Here is a 27,576-nt window from a genome sequence, read left to right as displayed (position 1 = left end):
TTTCGCAAGTAGCGTTAAGTTGGAGTACAAGCTATGGATTTATGAAACAAAATTTCAAAATGTTTGCAAACGTGTGATATCGTTTTTTAATTATCCGTAACGTAAACATTGAACGAGCTTCATACTTTATTTTTTCGCCATTATGTAAGTATATATTGTGTAACATCTTATTAAAAACGTATTTTAAATGATCCCTTATATAATAACCTAGCGGGAAATGAAATGGAAAATAACTCTACCTTGGCTTATAACCGTTAGTAACTCTTGTGCCTGAAAATGGTACCGTGTATCGAAACACTTTTAGAAGGGTTCTGTAATAAACTATTTTAAACTTAAAAACTTTTTATTTGTAAAAAGTTCAAATATGTTTCGCAATATTAATAATTATTATTATTAGTGGATTAGGACTGAAAATTCTGTTATTAAGTAATCACTATTTTCTAAGAAAAAAATTGCAGTTTCAAAGAGCGACATAGTTCAATAATTAAAACTTTCAAGCTGCTGAAAAATAAAAACGTTTTATCTATAAAATTCAACATATGTATTATTTTATTTTTAATGCATTCTTTTCCCTTATTGTAGGTTCATTATTTTCTATAAATTATTATACTTATATTAATTTAGCAAAAGTCAGAGTTTCGCTTATCACTAGACAGCGGATTTCTGTCGGGCTACGTCACGATATGGGTGGGGACGCGCTGCATCGCCGGGACTCAGTAGCGGGTGATAGCTAATCACTGAATTTAATTGTCACTTGATTCCATAAATACAATTAACGATTTATTAATCAAACGGCTAAGTAAATGAGAACTGGAATTAACAGCAGAGTGCAACGAAGCAGCGTTATTCTAATCTCAAATAAACGAAGTGCAGCCGGTAACTGCAATAAATTCCCATCCCGTACGAGCCGTACCGAGTTTGGCCTTGTCTAGCCCGACAGAAATCCGCTCTCTACTTATCACATACAGGACGTAAATAACTGCCGCGAAAGCTCAAACCGCATATGACAATAAGTGAAACTTTTGAGCCGTCGCGTCGCTATTAAACACGTGTAACTTTCCTTGCTTTTTGAGTGTGACATTTCCTTTCACGTCGACTTTCGGGTGAAAATAGTGACTCGCTTATCCCTAACAAGTAGACTTGTTCCCTCGTGTAGTACCTGAGTGGGAAAGTTTAGTTTCCCTTGCGTTGAGAGTGCGTGCCCAACTAGATCTGATAGCTAATGCCATTCAAACTTTAACTCATATTTGAGTATACTGGCTTTAGGCCAAATTAAGTTTGCTAGTCGTTTCGAATATCTCGTCGGTATGCCCAACTTTGCGACAAATGATTGAATTTGCGCTCTAAATTACCAAGCAACAAAGTCTTCATTGGAATTGCCCACACATTCATATTGTGTGTCGCCTTATCGCAGCTGCGGCTACAGTGACAACTTAACCTGAAATTAATAACAACTCATATGTTCAGAAATAAAGCGTAAACCACTACATTAATAATTTATATAATGATACGCGGATTAATAGTTAACAATGTGCTTGAGTTAGTGTTGATTAAACTCATCAAAGGTTCTCCGCTAAAATTATTGGGTTGTTTTAAGTACAATGCAAAACTATTTTACCAGATATCCTGATTTTGACTACTAAATCACAATTATGTTAACAGCAAGCAGTCAAATAAAAAAAGTATTTTTCGTGTGAAGGAATTGCGTTGTAGAAACGTTTTTGAAAAATGATATAAATATAAACCTCACTTGCCTCTGGTACACAACACATGGTTAAACCAAGTACTACCATCTCGAGGAAAAGAGAAGCTATGCCTATGAAGAAATTTATATCAAGATAAGGATACATTTATCAATTAAATAATTCTCGAGTTAAAATATCAAGAAAATTTTATAACCAAATAAATTTTGTTTAACGCATTAACATCTATACATATAGATAATAAAACGGCAACCGAAATTCTTCTGCAAGTAGTCACCAGAAGTTTGATGATGATGATATAGGTACCAAAATTATGTAAAGTAAATTTTGCTTGGAATTTATATTGCGATATTTGGTATGTTTGTGGTTTAACAGTGTATCAACATTTTTAATTATACAGGTACAATTTATTTACAAAATTTTTAAAAACGTTCTTTATTTTTAACCATAAATTAACGTAATAAATGTTTAAAGTATTGCTTATCAATTTTTCCACATTCCAGAAACATGTTATAATACGCATTAGTATCTCAAACGTAATGGATCCATAGTTTCTTGTTCTAAAATTTCTGTGTTATTAATTGTGGTGAAACAAACTTTTTGTTACACTATCTATCAAAGAAAAGAATATAAGAGAGTCATATCACAGCTCGCCAGGAGCCAAGGAATAGAACCTCACCTAATCCATTTGTTCGGAAAGTTTTGTCAAGGTATTCTCGTGCAGTTCCATGAAAATCCAGATGCTGCTTCTTCTAGATACCATATATTTTGACGTGTTCCCAAATTAACATTTTCTAGAGATAATGCTATTGTCTTGCGATGAAATTCAGATACCAGTTTCCTTTCGTTCCGGAAAAGAGGGAACCAATAATTTGTTTTCCAAATATCCCACATCAAACATTTGTAGAATAAATGGTTTGAAAATGCTCTTCTTCTAACCCAATGACGACTTACTTGAGTGGTAATGGCAATTATGTATATTAACTCCACCGTTTTTATCTCCATAACTACAAAACGACTTGATAAATCGTAAAAATGAAGATTCACATTAGGCTTTTCTCTCAAACAGTTGTATAATTCTAATCTTTTTGGGTAATCTACAGGTTTTAGTTCTTGTACCAAGGTTAAATGATAAGAACGCAAAATATTTCCCTTATGTATTCGTACAAAAATGTTCCTAATACTTATTGGCAATTGTTTTTGGCCAGCATGAGAATTATCTTCAACCAATTCTAAAACTCGCTGTTTCAATATCAGACCCGGCAGCTATTCGTTGTCTCAGTTTCTGCTAGCCAGTTATCTCCCAACAAAGTTTCTAGTCGTTTAAAAATCGTATCTGCAGGGGCATGTCAGGGAAACGTTGTGCATAAATACGCGCTGTTAAAGACGCGTAGACGTGTTCCTCTGGCATTCACCATAAATCAAAAGCATATCAAGTTTTTCGTCGTTTGAACACACTGTCATCAGTAATTTGACTAAAGACTTAATAAGTTAGAAGTTCAGTTCAATATCTTTCTATATCTCGAAAAATTAAACACACGTATCCACAATCATGTATTTTAGATTGTGCTTCACGCAGTGTTTATTATTTGTTGACCATCCTGTAAAAAAAATCACTAAATTAATTGTAGGACAAGCAATATAAAAAATTTGGATTTGTGAAAGTTGCTCTCCAAACTGTACTTGTAAAACTTATCTAAATATATCAATAATATAGTTTTACTCAAGAAAATCTATTAAATTACCTTCCGGTTCCATTTATTCCACCGAGACAACCATTCTCCTCAATCTGCACCTAATTTTTTTCCCCACAATTATCTATTTTTTCTGTTCTGAAATAAAATGTGCATTTGATATTGTACCATAGGTGGAGGACTTATTGTCGTTGCTTTTTGTTAATTTCTTCTAAGTATAATTTTTAATCATTAAAATTCAATTTCATGACCCGTTTCCAAAAGTTGAGCTCATATTGCTTTTAAATACTCAACAATTCGAGGCAATTTCCGACGCCACTTGTTTCTGCATAAGATGAAATTTGTGATATGCTCTATCTAAAAACTGTCTCCAAATGCTTTAAAATCCTTTCAGCTTTTTTATGTTCCAACAAAATGTATGAACTGCATTATGTAATGCAAAGACGTTAAAACAAATAAAGCTTAATAATTCAGATTCTTTTTTTACACTACAGATTTACCTAACTGTGTGCATATGTGTGTCTAAAGTGATGCATATTACGATCACCCTGCTAACAGGAACAAACTATTTCAAAATTTTGTTACTATAAGGCAAGTGTTGTGTATTTTCCAATAAAAACTTTATACAACGGCAGTAGATATCTTAACAACTTTGTGATACAAGTTTCTTATTTTGTTTTTTAACATTAGATATAAAACGTTGACCACAAATTATAGTCTATAAGTGACCTATACATATATACATACATACATATAAAAATTTCCTTGTACCCACAAAAACTTGTAAATAATGAAATTTTTGTAATAATAATTTTTAATTAATTTTTAAATAAAAAAAACTTTCGTTGTTATTTATTTAAATACACATGATGGAACAAAAAGTCCTCTAGTAGACCATAGACGCTATTATTAACATACTGGTGTTAGCAACACCAATGCGTTTCTTGTTCACTTCGACAATTACGGTCAAATAAGTGTCAAATAAAGCGTCAAGTGGCTACAATCCCAGCAACATTACTTTAAATGTAAATTTCATGGCCTACTATTTTTTTTTGCATTATATGGTACTTCCATAGTTTTCATTCATTTTTACTCTCTAGACTTTTTTTTAGATCACAAATAAAAATGTTTTCCTCTTGTAAACTAAATACGGGAACATACTCCATAATAATTAGAATGCAATTTTCATTAACTGCAATTACATTTTCTAGCATTAAGTATTTGCATCAAAGTGTCACTGCCATGTTGCTGCTTTGAAAATATTTCCCTGGATTTATAATTAATAAATCTACCCTTACAGAAACTATTATTATTGTCATGCAGTTGGATGCTGTCGATGTAACTCAATTTTGGAACTGAATAATTTCTATTTTTTAAGCACAACTATAATTCATGAACGAATTATATTCACCACACATTTCGTGCAACTGCATTTTAACACTAACAATGTGGAATAATTGATTTATATTGTCATGTAATTGCAATTTTTGAATAATGTAAAAGCCTTCATTATACGTGTCGTCTCATATCACAATCTTTATATTTTGTTCTGATAGACAATTTACATATTTGAATTTTATACGTTTTGATTTGAAACAAAAGACGTAAAAAAGGGAAAAAATCCATAAACTAATGACGAAAGTGAATATTTTAATGTTGGTATAATTAATGTAGAAAAACAGTCATCATTAACAAATTGTACTCCGAGAAATATTCATATACTTATATAAATTATTTTTGTTGATATTGTTCATATAGTACGTTTTCACGATTAACAATGTTAAAAAAAATAGATATCAAATTTAAAAGTGTACTTTATTTTGTGCAAATTTTGTTGTTTATATTTTGAAAATGAATATGATAGATGAGGCCAAAAAAGTTCCTTCTGACCGAGGTACACACAATGTTTTTTAGGCGCATATACAGAAAAATAATTGGTTGCTTATTTAAGTGATTTTGAACAGCTCTGAACATTTGATAAATTTGATAAGAGGTGCTACTTTGCTCTTCTAAAAAAAAAATTGGTACCGTCATAAAGGTGGAGTTCAAGACTATTTGCCAATGGCGCTTTCAACTTTTTATTAAAAAAAGGGCCAAGAACGCAAAAGCAGGTTTTTGACATTTGGGTACAAAATAATGACAAATCGGTCTAAAAAAGTAATTTTGACATTTCGGAACCCGAAAGAGTGACACTTATGGACGTGATTGGGGATGTAAAACGATTAGATTTGTAACGTTCACCTAAAAACGTTTTGTAAATTCCTACGACAGGAAGTTTGGTTTCAGAACTGGGGCTAAAATATTTTATGGAGAACATGACTGTAAATCATTCTTTTATATATTGCATCACTGCTTAAAAATTAATGACACAAAAGAATGTGTAAATTTATTCCCGCAGCATTTCTCCGCCTCTTGTAGCACATCAATAATATCGAACGCGTGTTTCAAGGTATCTTTCAAAAGACCAACATAATTTAATAATTCTTAAAGTCGATATGAGGAATATTTTGAAGGGTTACGCACTTATTTATTTTAGTATGTAAAATATAATACTAATCTTATCGTTTACTCCATTCTCAGAATCTTAGAAGGGTAGGCACTTCCTAAAGAACAGAAGAAAATTATAGACACACAAACTATCCGCATCCGGGACACACACTCGTATATTTTTTAAAAATGTATATAATAACTTTTAATATGATCTCACCAAATTATTCCAGGGTATATTAAAAATGTAACACAAGCGTTACGTTGTTTCCAAGAAAACTTAAAATAGGTATTTTTCGTAAGATAACTCGTATGAGTAAAGTTAAAAACGGGAGGAGAATATTAAACCACACGTAGAGGTAAATATCGCGCTATACATATCAAATGAGACTTCGCAACTCTGAAATAATGTCATCACTTTTTTGCAGAAAAGTACCTTTTGATTAGCATTTTATATTTTGTCATCTACAATTCCCAGAGAAACATGCAATTACACTTTCGTCTAGAAGATCTTATGACACGTAACTAATAGCTCATGTTTGGGAAGTAAAAAAAATATTATAAGCAATAGCCTAAGCGTAAATATGTAGTAAAAATTTGAAGTTGCTTTTATATTAAGCCTTTCTTTCAGTAATAGCTTTTAGGTTCGTAGCACGTACTAGCGACAAAGCAGTCAGCAGGCAGCCAACTCGGTTGTCTAGATTTAATATTAAACCTTTAACGAACAAGGAAAAACCGCATCAAGTCAAACTGACTTGTTTAGCGTTTAGTGCAATATATAGTCCCGGTGTTGGTGTAACGTCTAATTTGTCGCTATCTAACTATAAAACTGCAAAACCACAGTTTTCGTAATTATTTTTCTGTCCCTGCTTACTTGTAATGATGGGGTAATTACTAGAGCGTGACGGAGAATACAGCTTTTGAGTGTCGAATCGGTGTGCTGCAAAGCAGTAAGCGGTGCTCTGTATTTGGCAGCGTAGCTTCGGTTACTTCGATTCAAGCTTTAGTATGTACCGCTTCGATATCTGGACAATTGCCAGAGAGGTTAATTAATAAGTAAGCTGACCGTTGCATATACTTCCTTAAACATAATCAGTGATTTTTGAAAATTGAATATTCAGATTTAGTTTTGTAAAAAAGTTCAAATCTTAAGTGGTCCCTCAAGTTTAAATAAAATTAAAATTAGTACTTACATACCTAAATATCGTTTATTGTTATTATTAATTTTATGCCTACTCTTTTCCAGAACCCTTATTTCTTTCTGGAAAAAGCATTTGTATAAAAAAACACGCACTTGCATACTCGTTCGTTAAATATTCAAATCCTGCATACGTTGTTTTACTCCTCAGGAACATACATTTCTTAGAGGCGGTTAACTAGAGAGAAGAAGGGTGATGCATGAAAAATTTTAAACAACCAAAAAATAGTTGGAATAGCACATGTTTCGTACGGTGACGAATAACTGCATGCCGAAATTAATTAAACTTTTTTAGTAAATAACATTGAAAAATTAATAACAATATGTTAGGAAATTAATAATATCACTGGCATAATGTGCCATAAGACAATCAACGCCAATATTCTCTTCTTGGCACGTATATTGAGTAATACGAGTGTTAGACTTAACAAAAAAAGTAATATATAACATAGACATATTAGATTACTTCAACGAGATCAAAAGATGTAATAAATAGTTTTAAGAGCTTCTGCTCTTAATGAACTTAATGGTTTCGCCAGAAGTTCTAAATAGATTAACGCTTTTTCTTTGAATGTATCTACGAGTTACGAGATCTTAAACTGGAACACTTACAAAGAAATTAAAAAGAAAAAGAGAAATTACTTTTCTGTTTATAATTACGTTTTTCAATTTATCTTACTCTGCTTGAAAACTAAATGTGAAATCTGACGTAAATGTACTAAGGATTAAAATAACAATCAATAATAATTAGATATCCTTAAAGAAAACTGTAAATGAAGTTTTAATGAATATGTAGTTGCGTTTCAAAGATTTTTATAGAAAATCAAAATCTGAATCCTAGTTTTTTCGATCTGGCGCTTTCTTCAAGTGAAGTAAAATTTTACACAAATATTTGATGCAGTGTTTTAGGGAACCAAAGTATTAAATTATCTATTAAGTTATTAAATAATTTAGATATGGAAAATTTGAATTTGGAAGAGAACATGTCAATACATATATATATATATAAACGAAGTATCAAATTGCAAAACAATACAACATACCTATTTATAGAAAACCGTATCTCCTTCTACGATTACAGAAAAATCAGATACACACGCAAATTGACAAAATGTTAAAAGATGGGATAATTGAAGAGGCTAATGAAACTAGCTATGGAGGAATTAAATTACCAAATTTGCTTTAAAATGACTTAATAGTTTTTGGTAATAAATTAGCAAATCAAAATAAAAGTTTATTCAAAAATTTGGAAAGAATGAGATCAGTTAATTTAAAATTAAATCTAAACAAGTGTGAATTTCTAATTTTTAATTATAATTTCTGCTAATGGTGGACCGCCCACCCCGGCCAAATTAAATGTAAGTATACAAAATTTTCCAATACCATGAAAAACTAAAGATGCAAAAAATTTGTATTTTTTGCCAACTATTACAGTTAAAAATTTTGCTAACATACCAAAATAAATAGATTGAGCACGAAAAACGCACAACTTAATTGGAACGAGGGATGTCAAATCTCTTTCCAAACACTGAAAAACTCTCTTATAAAACCACCAATTTTGCAATATCCGAAAATAAAACTTTTATTTTAAAAACTGATGATTCTTCCATTGCATTAAGATCCGTAATTTGTATCGGAGATGATAAACCAGATGCTTTTGCTATAGCAGTACACTGCAGCCGAATCAAAATATTGCACTATAGAAAAAGAGTTACTAGCAATTGTATTTGCAGTAAAACATTTTCGTCCATATTTATTTGGAAGAAAATTTGTTATCCACACTGAGCCTAGACCATTAGTGTACTTATTTGGAATGTCAGATCAGACGATTAACGAAATTTAGTTTAACTCTGCAAGAACACACAATCGGGTACATTAAAAGGAAAGACAATGGAGAGCAGATGCTTTAATAAAGTACAGAGATAACATCAGACGAATTAAAACAAATGGGAAACGGAGTATCCGACACTATTTATGCAATAACTCGAGCAAAGCAGAAACAGAAAACCTGAAAATGAAAACGTCGGTCGGTTTCACATGACAAATTTGATCACCCTGGAGTAGTGGCGCTGATGAAACGTTCATCAATCATTACAATCATTTGAGTTAAGGTTAATAGGCAAAAAAAAAATTTGAAACAAGTGTTCACGATAAAAGGTACGAATAAAAAGAATAGGCAATCTAATATGTAAAACTGACGAACAAGTAATTTTTGTGAAAGAAGATATTCGATCGGCACTGTACCTTAGAAACAACCTTAGTACTATTATTATGAAATATAGTATTCCGGAAATTGTGCGACAACATTTTAAATGAATTGATAAAGCATCCACTTGAAGTAAGGAAATTAAATTTAAAACTTACCACAATAAATGATGTTCAAATTTTCGATAATCCACAATTGGACAATTATTTTTAAATGATTTTCACATGTTTCATACAGGAGGGCATGCAGGCATAAACAGAATATATAATAACGTCAATAACAGTATATTAAAGAACGAGTTTTATAAGGCAAATATTAAGGCACGAATCCAAGTTTACAGAACGAGCGGCGAAGCCGCTAGTTATGTAAAGGATGAGTGCCACAATGGCCTTATGAACGAATTATTTATACTATTTTTTCTACCGCGCACGTTTTTTCGAAAAATTTAGTTGAAATTTGCGTTTTTTTTAAATCTGGGGAATTTTGTCGTGGTTGATGATGGGTTGGTCTGATACGAACCACGAAATATTTGAAGTTTGAATTTTCACAACAACAACTGTAATTCGAATCAATTCGAGTTAAAATTGGTTAGAATGTCTTCTGAAGAAGTTAGTGAAGTCCTTACGCCTTCCGAAATACGGGAAATTTTAATTTGACATTTGCCACTGACATTCACCTGACATTTCTCGTCATGGCTACCAATCTTACCGTTCTAAATTACATCAGATCTATTTCAGAAACCCTTGCCGCTATTAACGAACTGCTATGACTTCATTTGGGTGCTTTAATAGCTCTATTAGAATATAAAAAAACGTGCGCGGTAGAAAAATATTTTTATTGGATTAAAATTATCATCAAATATTCAAAACCAGTCATTCAGCCAATGTCAGTCGCAACAACAGTTAAGTTTGATTTTCAAAAAATTTTTCTAGACATATATAGTCGGACCACTTGAATAAGATTTCGCAAATAACCAATATATTTTAACCACACATTGCTAAGTAGATTTGTCGAAACACTATGCTATGCCAAACAAGGAAGCTGTAACGGTGACCAAAGTATTTGTAGACAATTTCATATTGAGATTTGGAGTAGGCCTAATGAAATTGTTACCAATCACGGATGTGAATTTCTTTACTTTACTGTACTTTAAATGAAGTTTGTAAAATCCTAAATCAAAAAACTAAATTCGCCTATCACCACGAGACTCTCAGAGCACTTGAAAATACACATAAAAATTTACGTGCGTATTTTAAACTACACTGTATGAAATATTCAAATAGTCGGAGTACGTGGGTGTTGTTTTGGTGTTTTGCTTTCAACAATACAGTCCATACAAAAACGCGACATACGCAATTCCAACTAATTTTTGAGAAAACCTGTGTTTTACCGACAAATGTAACAATGAACATTAATCCTTTGTATAATGTTGACAATCATCCTGTAGAATTAAAATATGTATAGATTATAGGTTGCATGCGCCGATGTAAGAAAAAAGTTGTTACAATAAAAGGAAGAAGATAGAAAAGATGTCACGGTACATAAAAATAGAGCTAAGCCTTATCATTCGTGAAAAATGTACCACACTTTTATTTTCGTTTCAGACGTCCACGCGTCCACGAAAATAAAACTTTTTTTTTTTCAGCTAAGGGAAGTGCAGAGAGCGTATTTATTGGGGAATAATAATCATTTACTCGTAGTTTTGAAATACTAATATAGCATAAATCAGCAATGACCTGGGATAGGAAAGCGGTAAAGAATGAGTAGTCTGCAATTTAGGTTCGGTTCGTGAAGAATAAATGGATTAAAAGGTCTGGTGTGTTTTGTATCCAAATGGTCCCATTGAATTAAAGCATCTATTATTCATTATTTAATTTATTTTCCCTTTAGATTTTTCTTGTTGGTCAAGTCAAGGCAAAGTTTACCAAACTACAATAATAATTAATAACGTAGTGTGACAGAATGTGGAGCTTCACGTGGAGAAATCAAACAAAAGCTATGATGTTTTTGTCAAAATCGAGTTGAAAAAATTAGAAGCATTCATCAAAAAAACAACCCTCTAATAAAAAATAAAATGCCTGAACTTGAACGTAAATTAAAACCTACACACCTAACCTTCATCAGATAACGGCAAGTTTTCTACCGTTCACGAGAACCTTACTCTGGGTTTTTCTTCCGGCTCTGAAAAAATTAGAATTTGAGTTATGTACACACATGCCAACAACCAACCTTTCCTGCAACATCTTTTATCAAGCAGTCTGCATACGCTTCAAGTTAAGACCCACGCAAAACAGACATAAACTGATAAGCGATATCCTGAATAACCACTGAAAAAAAGCTGAGCGAAAATTTCAGGAAAACAAATATAGTCACTTCATCTTACGTAAGAATTAAATGAAAAATTCATATCTTGTTTTTTTTTTGTTGTTGTTTTCGTCGCCCTTATTTATCCTTAGTCTAACGTACTGTTGAATTCCTAATTTTAAAGAAATCGTTTGATAAGTTATAAGATCAGACATATTATTGTAATAGTTATTTGAGCTCCTCGTGTAGTCGAAATATAAAAGCTGGTACATGACGAATACAGTGGTGCCTATTAACACGAGGGTAATTACGTATAATAGGAAGCTGACCGCTACAGATCTAATGGTCAAAATTCCGAGTTCGAGACCGCGCATTAAGTGGTTTGGTTCAGAAATCTGCAAAAGCCATCAGAAACGGACCGACCCACATCAATCCGTACAAGCTCCCATCTAACGGATGTAGTCCATTAAACGTCAGACATCTTACGTTGTCGAGGTCGGATAACGCATATTTTAGACCGTATTAATTCCAATAAAGCCACACCGGACTCACCTTGCATTCATCTAATTCACCCCATTTAATCCGATTTATCCAGTTTATTGTCGTATTAAGTTCCGTTCTCGTAAATCATTCGTGTCGTACAATGTTCCCCAAAAATATGCTGCCCTCTGCTGATTGTTCGGGCTTGACTGGGCTATCTTGATGCAAACAACAATTTAGGTAACCCTTAGGTGATGTATTTGCAAGATACACAGATTTGCAAACTGATAGGTTCGACCCAAAAGTGAGATTGTAAACCGATTTAATTACAACTTAATTCGCGCTCTGATTAAAATAGAGGTCGTTGTGGCAAATCTGACGAGGATTTAAGATTCTAATAATCCAATTTCAGCTGAACGTTTTATTGTTCAGGAATGATAAATCGCTTAATCACAAAACTCAACGACCGTTACATTAAATTAACTTTTGCGAAATAAATAAAAAAATATTTGCGACTTCATGAAATAATGTTGCTTGAGAAAATTTGAAAGGAAAGATTCTCAGACTGTATCGATTTAGTAATTTACGTTTCAAGCCTCATTTTGGAATCTTCTAAAGATTATCTGCATTTCAAATTTACGATTGATCCGTTCGTTTAATACGCATTTTTATGAGATGGTTTTCGTTACCTTGATTCCAATACTTGAAAAATATCATTTCTGTGTACGTGTTCATAAACAAACGTGGCTTTGTAAAATCGACAAATAATAAAACAATAAATTACATTGACGAAATTATTAGTATTACTTATTACTTTTATGATGCAACAATTAATGGGTGTTTCTTCATATTCTGGATATAAATAGGTTGATTCAGTTCTTTTTGAGTCAAATCAGTGTTTCATCAATGGCATAAAAGTTTCACAATTAATCGTAACTGCAACAGTCAGCAATCACCAGGCGTCGCCGTCGTGCCCTGATTATTCCAACAAACCAGCACTAATAGAAATACGAGTTATTTTATATTACTTTGATAGTAATGTAAACATACAGCTACAATTATCCAGGGGTGCTTCCTTAAATTATTTATGTAGGATTTGAAAAATTTGACAAAGTATGAATTATTGAGTTCTAAATTCTAAAATAGTTGTTTCTTAATTAAAACTATCTATTCCAACGATCAGGGTTAGGTATATCCTGGATGAAATAGTTATTTCTCCAATTTGTTGTTTTTTGTATGATTAAATATTGTGTATATTTTTAACGCAAATTCAACGTGTTCTGTTAATAGCACTAAACGAAAATCTATAATTCTAAATCTTCAGCACGCCTCTGTTTTGCCTTAACCACAACTTATGTAAATGCGGTTGTATGCAATCAAAACAGCTCGATCCCGATAGGGCCTTAGTCAGTCATTAGTTAGGGTCTGAACGAGGATCCGTTAAACTCTTGACACCCCAGTTTGTGGGTCGCCTGTATATTTCCTCCCTTTATATAAACCAATTATCTCTTCACAACTTGTGTCCAGTTTCAAACTACTACCATAAGACTAGATTAGATACGGGATTAGCGGTGATCTCGTTGGTATTTTGACATGTTTTAACAAGTTTACCAAGTTTCAAGCGAGCACCATTTTCCCTAAACTACTATGTCAAACTTGACCGGAATTATATTTTCATTTATAAGTTGGTAATAGCAGCGTTTCAGATGCAAATTAATGTCTAGTTTATCGCATAAAAAGTAGTCTTCTTTGGTTGAGAAAATTTGTGTATTGTTTAGGAGTCGACGGTTCATGTTACTAAGAGGTAATTATTTCTTGTAATGATAGTTTGATAGTGAAGTGATAAAAACATTACCACAAAAATGTATACATATATATAGCTTTCATGACAAATTGTAACGGTATGAGGAGAATCTTAATTAGAATACAATAAAAATACAAAGCCATTGTGTACTTTAGCGATCGCCAGTGTAGTAAGCACAATCGCAGTTAAGAGAACTGCACAATTAAGCCTTATCTCAAACAACTCTCTACACTCAAAAGGTACTAACAAATTTATTTTAAATAAATGTACTGTTTAGACAGACAGAATACGCATCATTTTACACTAGCACATATCTATGCATATGTATATTTAAGTCTAGGGTCGATTCTGTTTAGTTACTGTTTTTTTCGACAAGAAAAATATATTTAGGGAAGAATTTTAAATTAATTTAGACAAAGCAAGCGTTCATCACAAAATATAAAATGCACCAAAACTTCAACCTTAATTCTAACGACAACGACATCAGCTAATGTTTATATAAAACGTGGACATATTTATTCAATTCAAGGTGAGATCTGGGCCCACGCTTGTCTAGATGACGCAGCTGTCTAGCTGTTACGATACGTAGACGCCGATTGAACGCGTATTTCCATGTAAAGGCTGCGGCGATTATATATATAAAATTTTGTACAAAACAACAATAATAATTAATAACAAGTATCAAGTTTACCGGAAGTGACTATAAGTTCAGTTTCAAATGGGATAATTCATGTTTTTCATATCCTGTCAAGAGAGTTTTTTCATGATAAAACAGAATTGATATTTTCTTACGCAATGATTGCACAAGAAAACAACCCCGAAAATAAAATTAAGAGAATCTGATTTTATTATTAACTTCTGAACATCGGCTTCGTCCTTTGAAAACATGTTCCTAAAAGTATACCTTGATTTAAATTTTGGTTTTGTTTTGACTTTTCAAATCTTCCAGATTGGCAAAAAATGCAAAATGTATCCCTTTTTTAAATGAGCCTTCAAAGTAAGTTAAAAAATTTGCGTTATCTAAAGTAAAGGATCAGACATTTTGATCAGAATATCTAATTTAAATTAGTCTTTCAAACAACCGTAGTGAAAAACGCTATGTACTTACCTGTTTGTTGCGAATTTTAGTCACATTTGTGGCCAGACAATGTCGAAATATTGAGCAAATTTGTTTTTTTGTAATGCCACTAACCAAATCTGCTCACTTTTCTACGTAAATATTTTGTTTCCTTTTTGCATTAAACAAAAGTTAATAAAAGATCAATTTACCAATCAACAGTGATGATATATATACCTCAGAACTATACAATACCGTTCAAAAACTGATATTTCTTCATTAAATCGGGAAATTGGAAAAAAAATAAATTTTGAGAACCACGTACCAAGCGAAAAAAATCAACCAAAATCTCAAGTTAAGTTTTAAAGTGTTTACTATATGAACAAAATCAGTAACTATTGTTTTTAAAGCCCAAGTGAGCTTGGATTGCATGGTAATATAATAATAGACTTAAGTCATTAAAATAACACCATTCCTACAAATTATGTTTTAATCATTATAAACACTGAAAGCTACGAACAAGTCTGAAATAACTTCAAGATAATATATTTTTATCCAAATTATAAAGTGATGATATTGAGATTTTGATTTCTCAATTATTTCTACGATGAGACTGTATAATTCAATCTTATATAGTACGCTTGTCTTTCCGTCATAACTCATAGTCATAAGCATAACGTACATACAAGTTATTTCTTTTTCAGCGAATGTACCTTCAAAATGTTTCCTCTTGTCCAGTTATTGCTCCAGATCCAGTATAAACTTTTTTTTTAGAAATCAATCTTGCTTTTGTTAACCATCTGTCTTCCTATGTGCCCCTCTTAGTTGTAGCCTATCTCGTTTTTTAAATTATGGACTTTTATCATCTATTTCCTTAAAAATTTTACTGCGCATAAGAAATTCAATTAAATCCTAATTCATCAACTAACACTATGGATTTTCTAGGTCATTAGGTCATAAATTAATACAGGGTGTTAAATGGAATTACAGAGAGTTTTTGCAAACTTAACACTCGAGAAATGGACAAATATGTAGATGAATGTTGTCCGTATCGTTTTTCACTCACTTAGAAAAATTGCTCAAAATACCGCCCTTCTTTGTTAATGTCGGATTTTAACGCATTGTTTCAACTGCAGCAGGTAGTTCTTGCACAGAATTCACAAGATTTGCGTATACTCCTTCATATGTCTACAAAAAATTACAGCGAGTTAAGTCCGGAGAACGAGAAGGCCACAGAACTGGTCCATTTCTACCAATGCACTTGCTTGCAAAATGCACATTTAACCACTGGATAACATACGTTGAAGGTGGTATGGGTCCAATCCTTGGCCATACAATAAAGGTCGAAATACCCATACAAAATTCCAATAGACGAATGGTAACATTGGGTTCTTCGGCAACAACATCATGAAATTTCCCGAAATCACGTAGGTGTTCAACTGCTGCAGTAAATAATATACATAGGAGGGATTCTACATCCTCAGCTACGAAACGTCCTCGTTCTTTTCAAATACAAGCTTTATACATTTACGTCACCTAAGTACAGCTCGGTGTGAAATTAACACAGTTTTCTACTGTACAACGTCTTATCTAAAGTTTCGACGTTACGTTACGCTATGTTATTTCCAGACTTCCGCAGGTAGCCATAGTTTACGCACAAGGCCTAATGAATTTATACACGACCTGCCCATCGACGCTGTGTGGAGCACCCCAGTTCGAAAAAAAATCGTGCCGAACTTACATTAAAAAAATTGGCCTACAAGGTTTTAAAACATTCATTATTCATTAAATTGTTGATGATCAAAATTTGAACACGTTCAAAATTGGGAATAAATCAAAACTGTTTATGTAGTTCTTACTATATATATCTGACCGCATTCATTTGAAATTTGTACTCCGATGCGAAAACTGCAAAGTAAACAAATTTTCATTATATCACCCTAAAGCAAATAAAGAAGTTACATGACGTTAAATTATATGTTAAATGAAGTTACTAGTTAAATTAAAACGAATTCATCAAAATAACATCATGAACAGAATTCCTCATTTCATAAACAAAACACATTAAATAAACACACCAAGTACAGAATAAATATTGCCGAAATACGGAATGGGACTATTTGGCGCGGCCGACTTGGCGCGGCCAACTTGGCGCGGCCGACTTGGCGCGAGCCATTTTGGCGCAAGGCCAACTTGGCGCAGGGACACTTTGGCGCAAGCAATCTTGGCGCGAGCCATCTTGGCGCGAGTACGTCGGTATATAATATAAAAAATATTTATTTTTTGTATCGTGGTTTGCACCCTGTTATTTATGCTAAGTGTAGGCAACCAAATACACAGTTTCATTCGCACAAATTCCAATAACTAAATGATCCACGGAGCAAGAAGTTCCACGTTTAGGAGTATGTTTATAATGGGGTGCAGGGCGCGAAGCGCCCGTGTGTCCATTAAAAAGTCGCCATTACCCCTCCACGCATTGGAGACCCTAAAAAATTAGGTTATGCTAACAATGGGTACAATTTTTGTATAATTATATCCATTTTTCTTGGTGCGAGTTCATTCGCGCCAAGATGGTCCACGCCAAGATGGCTTGCGCCAAAGTGTCCCTGCGCCAAGTTGGCTTTGCGCCAAAATGTCTCGCGCCAAGTCGGCCGCGCCAAGTTGGCCGCGCCAAGTCGGCCGCGCCGAATTGTCCTAGACCGCAAATGAGAATTATAAATCCAAATAATAATTTAGGAAAAACTATCCAGCACTTTGATTATATCATAACTAAAATATTTACTCCTGACTAAATGAGTTTCTGTTACATGTTATAAATAAATATTTTCATCGCTAAAGTAATTAATTAAACCGTAAATCAAATCTGGAAATAACACTCTAAATAACACAAATCTGTCTAAAACTCGGAACAGAAATGTTACAACAATGCGGACAAAAATTAAAATGGATAATTTTGATAACGATTTATCACCTTAAAACGTTTGCAAAAGAGCATTCGATTGTGCGGTTTCAAAGTTAAATAGCAAAATGTTGTTATAGAATTTTTTTTTCTGAATGTCTATGGTAAAAAATCAACACGAATTCATAAACCACAGATGGAAGAGTGTCTTACTTTATAAAACTTAAACAGTATTTACTACTGTAAATTTTACAGATGCGTCAGAGAAAAATTGCGTTGATAACGTTATTTCAAAGAAGATCCAGAAGGACATAAACATTGTGGGGGTAATTCACCTTCATGCATGAACCAAGAAAGATGGTGTGCTAAAGTTGTAATTTTGAAAATTAACGTTAATGTTAATGTCAATATCTGTTTTGACGTCCCATTCGCCACACATGGTCTCTCAGTGTTTGACACATTATCTATAATTTTATTACCAATATACCAACATCACAAGAAAATTAGGTAAACACTCTGTGTATCATTTCCTTTCAATAAAGAATTTTTTATTTGTTAGCTGGTATCAGGAGAAGGTTATTCACTTCACATAAGAGCTACCCATGTACCGTTATTAAGGATGCAAAAAAATTATACTAAACCAGTATATTATATTCTTGCTTTAAATTACTGCAATGTTAGCTTATGACAAGCATTGTCGTTGTCATTTGATTATTTAGATTGAAAATGGCATTTATCTATTGAGACGTACGTACAATATCCCAGATTTAGTTATCTCGACAACAATCTACTTATTACTTAAGCTATCCATGTACTATTTTACATATAAAGTCGATTCGATATAAAGTATGCTTTTCCAAGACTTATTCCGTTTTTACGACATCTCCCTTCATCTTTTCAACAGGCCCATTCAGCTGACGCTTGCCGCAAGCATAACTGTTGGATCGGTCTTCCAATAGGGGTTTAAAAAGGGTGTACTATTACAATTAAACGGTTTTGGAAATGCTGTAGTTTCTAAAACGGGAATTAAAGCAAAAAATAAAAATAGTATTTTTCAGCATTATACGCCATAATTCACCACCATTATGTTAAAGTATGCAGATATATAAAATATAAAATTATATCTAAATCTAAGTGTCTTAATTATTTTTCTTGGATGGTGTCTTCTTTAAATATCTTTTAATAATGTTTTTTAAAATTTAGAGACTAATTTAGACTTTTAAAGAAATTCTATTTACCGTAATGATTTATTGCTTAAGGCTTTTACATATTTCATTAGATCGAGATTCGAGAGGCAGACATTTTAAGATAGCAGAATATTATTATATTAGTAGTACTTAATTAATATTATTGTTATATTATTCTTAGTAATCAAAAATTCAACAATTAAATAATACATGTTTTGTGTTAAAATGTTAACAACATTTCTCTACTACAAATGACAGTACCTTTTTCGGTTCCGAAAATCACCTTTTAACCGTATGGTGTGTTTGTCTTTTGTTAGAAAAATTAATTTAAAATAATTTCTTTGTTTCAACAGTGTTTTTGTTCTTGTCACACAACGCAAAATTTAATGTAATATTTAAACCGTATATTGATTTGTGTCCACATTTTTTCCTTGTCCGAATCTAAATCTGTAGAATGATTTTTGAATAGTAAAAGCTGTAGAGATCTAACAATTAATGTTGCAATCATGCGACTAACTTTCATCATGCTACATGAGCAGTGTGATGATGATGACGTACGAGCTCATATAAATTTGATATTTAATAGTCCAAGCACGAGTGTTGCATTGATAGATATTTTTATTTAAAACTTCCAACATTTTCATGAACTCGCCATGGTTTTAAAATTTATATCCCAACTAGCTAAACTTCATGATCACGCCATTATACGACACAAATACATACAAATAAATTACATCAATTTTAAGATTTGCGACAAATTTACATCAAAAATCGTGTCCGAGAAATCCAGTAGCTTGTTTGCATGCCCTAGGTTGGTTCTCATCTGCCAATTAAACCATCTCCAATTGTCTTATTTAATTTTCTTTGTGTTTACTTTGTCTCGGATTTCATAATTCCTGACTTCCCAGCTTTCCTGTTTTCATTTCATTATTACAGAACGTTGAAAGTTGCAAGCTTTTAATGAAAATAAAGCCCACCAACTTTTAATAACAAGAATAGCTCATTTAATGTAATTATTTTAAATGTGACTGGAAAATATTTCCCGTGTTTTTGTCCTCTCTTGTTTACCCAATCTAGCCTCTGTAACAAAATATCAATTTCAGCGTAAATTTTTCGTTCTGAGTAATTTTTAATTGCCTGTGAAACCTGATGAAAAATGAAGCGTTAGTGAAACTGAACACACGAGACGTGGTTGAAGTATACTCATGTTGTGTTTACAGAAAGTGAGTGCTGAATCGATTAAACCGCAGAATACGTTGAGTAATTAAAGCCAAAAGTTTTCAGATCGATAACCGAATTAATGGCGTATCTATAAAGAATCCAGGTTCAAAAGCTCTCACGATTGCACTTAAAGGGCATAAGCCTTGCAAGGATGTAGACTTTATGTATAAAGTAATTTTCTTGATTTGAAACCTTATTGACAAAGAACTTCATTAATTTTCAAGAGCAGACGAAATCTTTTTCCGCTTTGTGCAAACATCCATTGTTTTTGTTTAAAGAAAAGTGCGTAATTAATTATTAATTAAATATCAGTTTTTAATTAATTTGCTTTTCTTGGAAAGGTTAAAAAATTTAATTACGTACATAACTTTAGCCCTGTCTCTACGGTCTTGTCTATAAGGTACACAAAATCCCCAAGTTGTTGTTCGAGAAAATCGCGTCTCTTTGGCAACGAAAACAACTTTCACAGTCTCCTTTGCTCTTTTTATATAATACCACTTTGGGTTTATTAATTTTAAAACTAATCTGACTGAAGACCAAACCGAATGATTAATGTTTCAATTTATAGGCAAAACACGAAAATAATTCGGAGCTTTCGAAAACTGCGGACATAAAAATGGACATAAAATTTTATGTTCTCGAACTGGGATGACCCACTTTATACTATTGTTTATGTCCGCTAATAGTTTCGTATCGATATTTAGATTTCAGGGATGACTTCTAGAGCATAAATTCACCAACCATAAATGGTATCATAACCTACTGAGTTGCTTTAGTGAATCATTCCATTAAATTAAACTCCAACCGTCCCTTTTTATTTCTCTTGGAGAATTACATAGTAAAATAAAAAATAAGAGAATGCAAAACGTTGAATTACTCTGTTTGTTTGGCAGTATATGGTAGATAAACAAGTAAATCCTTGCTGATAGACGTTCATCTCTCAAAAACCAACTAGCAAGTTTCCGGTAAGTGATTGACATCGCTATTTCCGGATTTTTCCTCGACGCTAAAAAGCAATTTAATGATTTCTCCAAGACATCAGTACATAATCAAATAACTCTGAATGTAGATTTTTGTTACGGTTGTGTCAACGGTATATGAGTGAAAGGTGTTTAATTTAATACAGAGCCTTTTCGTAAATTACAGTGTTTTAAATGTCATACATAAAAGTTTCAATTTGCAATATTATATACAATTTCAAAATTAAAATTATATAACTATTACAATACAATTAATTAGTTTAATGGGTTTTAAAAAACTGAAAAATATGTTTACGCAGTCTCTATGGACGTATCTTAGGTATCCTTATTGTACAAAATACGTAATTATCTGTATGACAATAATAAATACCTGCTGCACAATGTTTTCGTAGAACGGATTATTTTACATTTCATAATGTATATGTGGTTTATAAAAACAAAACATAAAACGTATGTTGCTAAGAACATTTGTACATTATATGTTGTTAGAAACCAGTTTTATAAGAAAAATGGCAAAGTGAAAGTCAATATCTGTTCTAGGGAAAAGTAATGATTTGGTGACGTTGAAGACGAAGTAACATATCCTGTTCTGAATTTGAAAACCTTATAAGCTGTTTATGAATTGTGTTTATTCTGCGTCATATATTAGATACTGTCTTGTTCTGAAACCGTTTCTGGATTGTGTTTAAAACCTTATTCTACGTGATGTACCAACTCTGAGCACCCGTTTTACAGATTACTTAAAACACAGACGTAACACAGAGATTCGATTAGTTTGTAATAATTGTCGAAAAACTTGGATATTCTCACGATCAAGGCTTGTTAGCTGAACTAGCTGCATGGTCAAGAGTCCAGTTCGATGGTACGTTGGTACGTTCTTCAAACCCAGGACGTTTAAGTGCGATGGTACGTTGTTAAAATGGCTCTGAAGAACCCGAAAAAAATGGTTAAAAAAATCCGTGAACCAAATTTTTGAAAATATTAAACCTCAAATTTGAAAAATTAACTCCGTAACCGATATTAAAATTAAATTATCAATAAATAATTATTATTTAAGTGTCCATTAGATATGCAGCTCATTAAAACAAATCAGAATTAGGAAGTCAATTCTTCAACTTTTAATATTTTCAAAAGGTTGGTGGAGAGGTTTTTTTTAACCATTTTTTGCGAGTTCTTCAGAGCCAACGTACATAGGTATGCGTCATTTTTTCAGCACCCCGCATTACTTCAAGATCACTGAGGGGCTTTTTTTGCTATAAAAAAAACTATGAACTAAATATGAAACCTTTGTGAATGTTTTTTTTTGTCAGAAAATCAGCGAAAAAATTGTTTTCATTAGTTTTAAATTTGTAATACACTTGTATCACAAAGCCGTAAATTAGGCTTTTGCGAATACAAATGAATTTGTCCGGTCGAGCCCATAGGCGTGGCTTGCAAATAACAAGTATTCGCAAAAGCATCTTCTGGGCGAGCGATACATAAGAATTTTTTTGGGGATTTTTATATAAATAAAATTTTTATTGATTTTATTGTTTGTAGCTGTAGGTAAGTAATTCTGGAAATGACAGTGTATAAACAATTTTCCATAAACGAAAGGTAATTGGCCCACCCCGACGACTGAAAACCGCGAATTCAATTGTCATTTGATGCTGGACATTTTTTTCTTGCCTTTTTTTTACATTACACACATGATTTGCTTTATTTGCTCCTAACATAGGATGTATTTATTTTAACAGTTACCTTACATTTGGTATTCTAGCACAGAAATTAGAAAATTCGCAGATAACCCCACTTGCCAGTGACAGAACAACAAATAATAATACCTACTAATATCGATAATAATCATAAAATATACCTAGATTTTTTTAAGGACAAGTCCAGTAATTTTTGATTCCTTGCCCGCTAGAAACGTATAAAAGACCAGTGATGCATCCGGAGGTACAAACATTTTTTTAGAATATATCTGTATTATTAATGAAAATTAATAACAAGTCACTTCCGAACATGTTAAGGAGTAATGGGCCAAGATTTATAACCCTGTGGAACGCAACAATTAGAGGTAAACAGTTACGTTGGAACATAATACACGAGCACACATAATTAACGCGGCTGTTAACGTAGTAGCGAATTAATTGTAAAAGTGAATTCTAGAAGCCGAAGCCAAAGTACTGGGTTGAACAAGCATAATTCTGTAGACCTTAGAAATCAGTATAAATGACAGCAGTTTGATCTTGGTTATCGATCGCCTAATGCATAAAGTGATGACAGTGGATCTAACATTTTAAGAAACCATGTTATTATGGTGATATGCATGCTGTAATAAATTCTTTTCTATGGTAGTTACCCCTTCACCTTCTAGAAGTGCGATAAAATAGAATTGTTTTGTCCAATAGTTGTGGATGAATTGAAAACATTTTTTTTTTTATGAACGTGAATCACCATGGCAGTTTTCCGACATTCAAAATATTTATTTTTAAGGAGAAATTATTGGGGAATCCGGTAAAGCAAAAACAAATTTAAATACAGTCCTAAACAAGAACACTTGAGATTAAATCATCATCGGTTGTTAATTTATTAGTGAATATTCTTCATAGTGAAATTATTTGCTTTTGGCTAACTGGATAGACTGGGAAATATGAAAAGACTTCATAACGAGATATATAGGAAATCGCTGAATTATTAGTTTGTGCTTTTTAAAAAGACTTTGCAAACGCATTAGCAATTCCCTGCGGATCAGTATTTGTATTCAATATATTACTTATTATTAGTTATAGAACTAAAAATTCTAGACGTTCCCTTTCTGAGATTTAAGAAGTTGTATAATCCAGGATTTGATTGTAAGTTGCTCTTCACATGCTTAAAGTATCCATAATATACAGTGTTTAACTTTTACGGGGAACATCTCTTATATTCTTTAGAGTAAATATTATATTCTTGGTTCAATTATTTACTTCTAAAAAATGTCTATGATTTTATATTACTTTTAATGTCATTCATAACCCAAGTTGGAAATTTATAAGGTGAATAAAGAGAGACTTTGGAATATTTTAATTTAGAAACAAATAGATATCGTTACGTTGATCGGTGATTAAAAATCGACGTGGGTAAAACTCAACAATTTATTTCTCAATAACTCAAATTTACACGACTGATTACACAGCGATTATGTACAAAATAATTCCGGTGCAACTTGGGTGGACTCTGTCTTCGCTCAACTCGATTTGTTAACTGAATAATCCTCGATTCCTCGTTCCCGACGGTGGCCTCTATTTATGCCTATACGTTCCTCTCGGTGGCTCGAGAACGCCGCTCGGCCACCGTCACCGCTTCTAGTTTTGTCTGGAGCACACATTCGGGACTTCCGCTTCCAGGATCTTCTCCGGCCGCCGGCACCAACAATGAGTCATCATCGCCGTACATCCCAGAAAGCTGTCGACGGCCCATAGGTGTCGTACCGGGGCGGCGTATGGGTTTATTTCGTAACGATATAGAAATTGTCCAGCACAATATTCTGGATTCTAAATTTTGGGTGCTGACTGAAGCCAGTCAGCATTTAGGACTCGCCTTTAGGCCCATTATACATTTTCATACTAGTGACAAAATTCTTTAATTTAGAAAAATTAAAATTTTCCAACGAGTGCTGCCTTGTAAAAATCATTTATATATCCTCCGTATTTGATTCGCATACTAAAAATCTTAGAAATTTGGATTGCGAGTTCAGGAACGTCTCTGAGAATATGAAAAAGTATCTTACTATGTTTATTTCTCGCAGTACCCATCTGCAAAGAACGATTGACAGCACAAAAATCTTTAAAGACGTGAGCTTGATTCTTCGTAACTACACAGACTGAAAACCTGAGCTTGATTTTTTAATCGTTTTATTTCCTGACCGTAAGCCAAGGAAGTATTGTAATCGAGTCTATCAGACGACAGGCTACTTTCATGTTTTCTGGTGTACGAAATAATAGATCTCTCGTTTCCGTCTATTTGTCTGCCGGCTGCCGTCTGTTATCTGTCGTCTGCCATATGTCCGCTTTTATGTCTATTTGGCTAATCATCCTCACCAACAATTTGATGACACCATCTCCAAAATTTACAACAGTAAATTTGTTCTTATTTTTATAAAATAAGATAATTGTGGTGTATGAATTCTTGTTGAGTTTTCACCTTAGATGTTCGATTTTTGAAGAAAAATCAAAATTGTATAACAAAAGTTTGCAATTTAACCTTCAAACTGCAAAACTAAATGCTCTGAAAACTTGTAAACGTTTTAAAGTTATCGTAATAACAGTAAATCGTTACTTAAAATTTATTCATTTATCCCTCACAAAAAATGTATTACGTTATCTCAAAATTTTGACGAATAAATCCTCTCTAAAATATGCAAAAAATATTAGGACTCTATACTTGTGGTTTATCAATGCATTCATACTTTTTAGAATTGCTTATACAGGGTAACTCAGAAAAATTAATGAATTTTTCCCGAAAATTTGGGAATACAGTACTGTTATTATTAGTACTTATTACACTGCATCTATCCAAATTGATATACATGTCCTTGCAAAAATATTAATAACGTCATCACTACTCATCACAAAATCGTGTATGGAAAACCTCACTTGAAACAAACGCGTAGCATGCTTTTTATCTTTTCTTTAACATTGCATACGTATCTTTATCTGTATTTATTGTTTTGTAGTCTGTAGTTCAGGGGCGTGAGTAGTTCTGTCGAAATAACCTTCGACCAATTTTTTGAAGTTGCATTTGTTCAATTATATTCTAGGGGCGAAGGAAGTTCTGTCGGAATAAAGTTCGAGCAATATTTTACACTTTTTTTTATAACTATCCATCTGCTAATTATTATTATATGTATTGGTTTCTGTTACGCTAATATTCTATCAAATATTGGCAACAATGGTTATATTCGTATATAATTGAGGATAGAGTAAGATACATTTAAAAATTAATTACATAAAAATAAAAGAAGAATCTTTTTTGGTTATATATTATATATAACTCAATTTCGATAATAATTTGTAGGCTTGTTCACTTTCCATTCTACGCACGACATTTTTGCTTTGATTCTATTTTTCGAGCACTTTGGAGAAAAAGACCAATTTACTTTTTTTCAGGATTTTCGCGCTTACGTGTTTATTCATAGAAATTAATTAGAAGCAGCCGAGAGAGAAAGCAAATTCCATTAAGTGCTCTAAAGCGTAAAATTTCCCCGTTAACGTGACTGCGAATTCTTGATCGAAACGATGCTGAAATGAGGAAGTAACACAGAGACGAAAACTACTGTACCTGAATCCTCCAAGTCTGTTAAAAACATTCACTCGGGATCACAAGACGTGTCTACTGAAACCAGCATTGTCCGATCAAGTGAACTTTAGCTGGATATAAATTGGCAAAGTTTGAAACTGTTGACGCCACCGTTTCAAATGATTCATTGCTCTGGAAAACGTAATAGTTATCGGCTCAGTATAAATCTTCAAGCAACGAGCGACATGAAGAACTGACACACATTTTCTTTTAAACTTTCCTAGTTTAAACTGATTGATAGCGAAGGAGGGGCTTGCTGCAAATCTTATCCTCATGCCTTTAGAATATATCGAATTTGAAAGTTACGCCACTCTGGAGTTCGAGAACGAAAATCACATCAAATAGCTACTATTCCATATTATTAGATTATTAGTTATAAAACTACGCCATGGATGTAAATTGAGTTTGACATTTTTTAAGAGACATTATTATGTTTTATAGGACAAGTTAAGTACTAATTCTTGAGAATCCAATTATCTTAAAATTATTATCACACGAGGCAAATAACCTCATATTCAAGGCTTCCCAGTTTAAGGTACCTACCTATATTTATTTGCTCTAACTACATATACTACAAGAAAATCAAAGGAAAAATGGGATTCAAACGACGAGAAGAGAACAAAATAATGGCCACTGCAGCCTGATTTCTAAAATTTAAACACATTTTTTTTAAATTTTGACATTATTTAATATAAGGTCAAAATGTTGTCAATTAAACAGGACTGTGGACAATGTGAAAGTGTCAGGTGGGAAAATAAAAGTGTACTATTGTGCAATTCACGTTAACTTGGCAGTGTCCAAAAACCATAACCGTTACTTTTTGTGTGAGAAATTTGGTGACAGTGATGACAGTCTGAAAGCATGAGGGCATAGTACATAGGCATAATAAATCCAGTATATTAAGTTGCTATGTTTATCCTGCTGGTTGTACAGTCATTTTCAGAACTCATGGTGGTTGCGTACGAAAATTTTGTTTTTGTGCCAGGAAGCGAAGACTGTGAAAATGGTTTATTCTGTTGAACAAGACACTTTCA

General features: G+C 32.7%; 1 protein-coding gene across 2 annotated transcripts in view; it reads left to right on the top strand.

Annotated features, from left to right (window-relative positions):
* LOC135129199 (C3 and PZP-like alpha-2-macroglobulin domain-containing protein 8) overlaps positions 1-27,576 on the top strand; it is a 331,377-nt gene that overhangs the window by 25,589 nt on the left and 278,212 nt on the right. Inside the window, exon 2 of one of the 2 annotated variants that reach the window (XM_064056316.1) lies at positions 21,134-21,205. The exons of the other annotated variant lie outside the window; for it this stretch is intronic. The gene's annotated coding sequence lies outside the window, so the exon portion shown is untranslated. The remainder of the gene's footprint in view (positions 1-21,133; positions 21,206-27,576) is intronic. 2 annotated transcript variants of the gene reach the window in all.

The sequence above is a fragment of the Zophobas morio genome, unplaced genomic scaffold (assembly GCF_036711695.1).
Source record: "Zophobas morio isolate AGI-343-1 ecotype UQ-CSIRO unplaced genomic scaffold, CSIRO_AGI_Zmor_V1 ptg000014l, whole genome shotgun sequence".
NCBI lineage: Eukaryota > Metazoa > Arthropoda > Insecta > Coleoptera > Tenebrionidae > Zophobas > Zophobas morio.
The sequence above is the reverse complement of the archived record's forward strand: the minus strand, read 5'-3'. Positions and strand labels throughout refer to the sequence as shown.